The sequence below is a fragment of the Bison bison genome, unplaced genomic scaffold, assembly GCF_000754665.1.
Source record: "Bison bison bison isolate TAMUID 2011002044 unplaced genomic scaffold, Bison_UMD1.0 scf7180017864466, whole genome shotgun sequence".
NCBI classification, from domain to species: domain Eukaryota; kingdom Metazoa; phylum Chordata; class Mammalia; order Artiodactyla; family Bovidae; genus Bison; species Bison bison.
In genome coordinates, this window is record NW_011495027.1 from 1,972,950 (window position 1) to 1,978,224 (window position 5,275).

Genomic DNA, 5,275 nt, shown 5'->3' on the forward strand with positions numbered 1-5,275 from the left:
GCAGTAATATGTTCTTTATTTTTGAGGGGATGTCCTGGAATGCCCAAGACTAAAGATCGGAAACATTTGCTGGGCCGGAGCAAATATTTTAAGACTTTGTGGGCCAGATAACCTGTGATAACTACCCAACTCTGCCATTGTAACATGAAAGCAACCACGACCTATATAAGCAAATGGGCCTGACTGCGTCCTAATTAAAATTTACAAAAATAGGTGGTGGGACAGACTTTGCCCTAGACCACTGGCTTCCTAAAAACATCACCAATATAGTAGACCTGTGATGGGTCTGTCTACCATTCTCCAGAGAACAAATGTCACTTTTTATTCTTCCAGTCCAACTAACATGGTATCATGGATACAATGAACTAGTGTGATGTTTTGAGGAATGTACGGATGGTCCAAGTCCCAATACAAATAGCAAGAGAGTTAATTTAATCCTAGGGCAAAGCCATAAGTGTACACAATGATCTATCTCATATGAATGGAAACCACTTCTTTTCCTCCTTAATCCCATAAGCACCTTCAGTATCAAGCCCCATGTATAATCCTCTGGCTCCTATATATATTTAGTCTTTGCCACACTTTTGGCCTATAGTCTCTTTCCTCTCATAGCAGGCCCAGCATGTCTCTGGCTGGTTTATGCTGTGACTTGATCCTATTTATAGGCCTGGTAGCCAGGAAGGGAGGTGGGATAGAACTCAAGCAGGCATGTGTTTCCTCACCAAGCAGAAATCTCTATGCTGTCTTCAAGCAAAGGGCACAGTCCCAGCTTTTAATGGGGAAGAATATATCAGTGTTGCAGGCCCAGAGAATTGCAGATCTAAGGGTTCAAGATTTCAGATGTATCAGGACCCTAATGCTGGTGTGGCAGCTCTATCAGTGTTGAAAACTTTCTTTCTTTCTTAGAGCTCTGCTTTTCTAAGTCCTGGGCCCAATCCTAATTTTTTCTGCCATCTGGCTGTGTCTCTATATGGTGCCAAGGAGTCCCTCTTGCTTTCACACTTTGCCTTATTGTCTTTCTTAATATGCTAACAGTCTCCAGCAATACCCATCCAGATTCCATTTTCCTTATAATTATTTTCCCCAAATCTCTCAGGCACCTGAGATATTGCCCCTACTAGTAAATTCCCTTCCTCTAGTATCTCAACCTAATTCAACTCTGGTAGAAGTTTTAACAGTTGTGTGACTATAACACTCCAGGGGCTCATTGCCAGCTGGCCAACAGGTGGCCCAGTTCCTAAACCTTCATTTCAAAGCCCCCTTCCTATACTCCTGGTATCACAGACAGACGTGCCCATGAAGCACATAGTGAGACTCTGAGATTTTCATGCAGGAGGTTGAGTGAGGGGTACTCTCTGGAATAATGCCTGTGACCAGTGAGGAAAGCAGGGTTGGGCAGAGGGAGAATTTGAACTATGATGCAGTTGCAAAGGCCTCTGCCCATTAGGAGCTATGGAGCTGGAATGCCCCTGATGGTCTGTCCCTATTCAACAAGAGGATCAGGATTTTGTATCTCTCACATTGACCAACACTGGATATGAGCTGCTCCCCGGGAGTGGGTGTAAACTTGGGTGAACCAGCCTTCAGCCAAGGGCATTCTGGCAGCAGGAGCCAGTTATAAGCCATCAGAGGCCAACACTTCTGGCATCTGAGTGCCTTGGTCCCAAGGGAGATCTAGTTGGGTAATACATCACAGCATCCTTAGTAGGGGTTTTATTAAATATCACCCACTTGGTGTCCATGGAGAAAACATTACCACACACTAAAGACAGTAGAGCAAAAGATGGCTTGAACCTGAGTTGCCAAATCAATCCTGGGATAACTTCTCTCTAAACTTAATAAGATAACCTTTCCATTGAAGGGGCTTCCCAGGTGGCACTAGTGGTAAAGAATCTGCCTACCAATGCAGGAGACATAGAGACACAGGTTTGATCCCTGTCAGGAAGATCCCCTGGAGAAGGAAATAGCAACCCGTCTCCAGTATTCTTACCTCGAGAAATCCATGGACAGAGGAGCCTCCTGGGCTACAGTTCATGGGGTCGCAAAGAGTTGGTCACGACTGAGCAACTAACACTTTCATTTAAGACACTGTTATTTTTTAGTTGTTAACTTTTAATTTATAGAGGATTAATCTTTAGCTACACAGGCTCCTAATCTTTTCAGATCTGGGGATGCCATATGCCCCTTTCCAGTTTGATCACATAGATATATAGAGGATTATATAGAGGATTAATAAACAATGTTGTGAAAGTTTTTGGTGAAACACTGTATTAATTTTCTTGCAACCAAAAGTATTCTAACACATGCATGCATTGTGTTATTTCAGCTAACCCCCAGTTATTCTGAAGTTGATATCAATCCCATTTCAACATTATACAATTAAAGTTTAGGGTAACTTCCCCAAGGTCACACAGTTTAGAAATCAATGAAATTTAGTGTAAAATGTCACACCATCTAAATCCAAACTCCATCCTCTTTTCCATTTGGGAAACATCTATGTGATCAAACTGGGAAGAGGCATGTGGCATCCCCAGATCTGAAAAGAATAGGAGACTGTGTAGCTAAAGATTCAATATGTACCAGAAGAACTGCTCTTAAGAAGCTCCCTGCTTCCTGAGTGGTGGCTCCCAAATCCTATGCCCACATCTAGTTGCCAGAACCTGTAGGTGTGACCTTATGTAGAAAAAAGGTCTTTTGTAGTGGGCATTAACTCCAGGTTTTGAGATAATGAGAGTCCCTTGGGCTGTCTCTGTGGGCCCTAAATCCAAAGACAAGAGTCCTCATAAGGGACACACAGTGGAGACTGGGCTTGGAGGGAACGCAGCCACAGCCAAGAGTCTATGCAAGAGCAAGGACAATCCACTCTAGCACAATCCTGCCAATACCTGGATTTTGGACTTCTGGCCTGCAGAACAATAGGGGAATACATTTCTATTGTTATACACACCACCAAGTTTGTGTTACTTTGTTATGGCAGTCTCAGTAAACTAATGCATCTGTGATCTTTCTTTCATTCTAAAGACACTTTTCCTTTCTCACATAAAGGTAATCAGTGTGCTTTTCTCTTATGTTTGGTTGAGTATATTCCTTAATGTAGGAAATTTCCAATGGAATCCTTTACACTTTGAAGATAGAGTATAAACAATTTCCTTAGCAGAAGTTGAACATCTGTAGAGATGTGAATGAATGATTTCCCTAGAAGAAGGTCCATAGCCATTGTATTTACAGTACAGTCTCCATAGGATCCAAAGAACTCTAAGGATTTCTGAGAAAGAGTTGGGCAAATGAAAGAATAAGAGGCACCCAACCTCTAGGAGAAGCAACAACAAAGACTATAATAAAGAGATGAAGTTTCCAGTGTTTGAAAAGTGTTTCTGGTTAGAAGACTGGAAATCTATGTCTTTAGGAATAAGATTTGGTTTCCTCATGCGTGAGGATGAGGAAGCCAGAGTTACAGAAGTATTATAAAGGAGGATACAAAACACAAAGTCAGACAGCCCCAAGTCCTTTCTGAACAGAGGGTTAGGAGGGTAGAGGGAAATTCATATTTCTATAGTTGAATCTTGTAGGTGACTGAAAAAGGTATATTCTGTTTCAATGACAAACTGTTATCTCAAAAATTATTTCTATTATATTGTGGGGAGGAAAACTGTGAGAAAATCAGTTTACTAAGAGTAAAGAATGGTATGAACTTAAGTCTGACTGTATAAAGGGAGGGAATGGAATATTTTCTGAGCCTGTCTCTGAAAACCTAGCAGATGAGATTTAGAGGATTTGGAATAAGTCATAGCCAGAATCTTGGTTGCCAAAACCTCAAGCCCCAGGTGACAGCTACTCCACCGAAGACCATGCAGACTGCCTCCCAGGTAGCAAACGGGCTAGAATCACCTGTTTTATTCCTGTATAGTACCTGACGGGTTGGGCTAAAAACAGGGAGATAAGAGGGAAAAGTGCTGTGAGAGAAGTCTGCTTCCCAGAAAATTGGAAGAGTCTATGTGACCTTCTATAACAAAAGCACAAAGTGTTTTGATACAAATTACCTCCCAGGTGTTTACAGTCCAGGCTGGCCTATTCCTCTGCCAGTGCCAAGAGGAGCAGGTGAAATAGGAGGCCTGGTTTTCAGCATATGGTTCGCAATTCCAACCACAAGGAAACACCTCTTGGGCTGCACCCTGTGACCCACAACCCTTGGAGTTGTGCAACCTGGAGACTGAAAGAACCCAGAGACAGCAACAGAGACAATAACAGCTTATTGGGAATTCAGTTCAGTCCAGTTCAGTTGCTCAGTAGTGTCCGACTCTTTGCGACCCCATGAACCGCAGCACACCAGGCCTCCCTGTCCATCACCAACTTCTGGAGTTCACCCAAACCTATGTCCATTGAGTCGGTGATTCCATCCAACCATCTCATCCTCTGTCGTCCCCTTCTCCTCCTGCCCTCAATCTTTCCCAGCATCAGAGTCTTTTCAAATGAATCAGCTCTTCCCATCAGGTGGCCAAAGTATTGGAGTTTCAGCTTCAGCATCAGTTCTTCCAATGAACACACAGGACTGATCTCCTTTAGAATGGACTGGTTGGATCTCTTTGCAGTCCAAGGGACCAAGAGTCTTCTCCAACATGACAGTTCAAAAGTATCAATACTTCGGTTCTCAGCTTTCTTTACGGTCCAACTCTCACATCCATACATGACTACTAGAAAAACCATGGCTTTGACTCAGTTCAGTTCAGTTCAGTTCAGTCGCTCAGTCGTGTCCGACTCTTTGCGACCCCATGAATCGCAGCACGCCAGGCCTCCCTGTCCATCACCAACTCCCGGAGTTACTCAAACTCACATCCATTGAGTCGGTGATGACATCCAGCCATCTCATCCTCTGTCCCCTCTTCCTCCTGCCCCCAAACCCTCCCAGCATCAGAGTCTTCCAGTGAGTCAACTCTTTGCATGAGGTGGCCAAATTACTGGAGTTTCAGCTTTAGCATCATTCCTTCCAAAGAACACCCAGGACTGATCTCCTTCAGAATGGACTGGTTGGATCTCCTTGCAGTCCAAGGGACTCTCAAGAGTCTTCTCCAACACCACAGTTCAAAAGCAATTCTTCGGTGCTCAGCTTTCTTCACAGTCAAACTCTCACATCCATACATGACTACTGGAAAAACCATAGCCTTGACTAGACGGACCTTTGTTGGCAAAGTAATGTCTCTGCTTTTGAATATGCTACCTAGGTTGGTCATAACTTTCCTTCCAAGGAGTAAGCGTCTTTTAATTTCATGGCTGATCT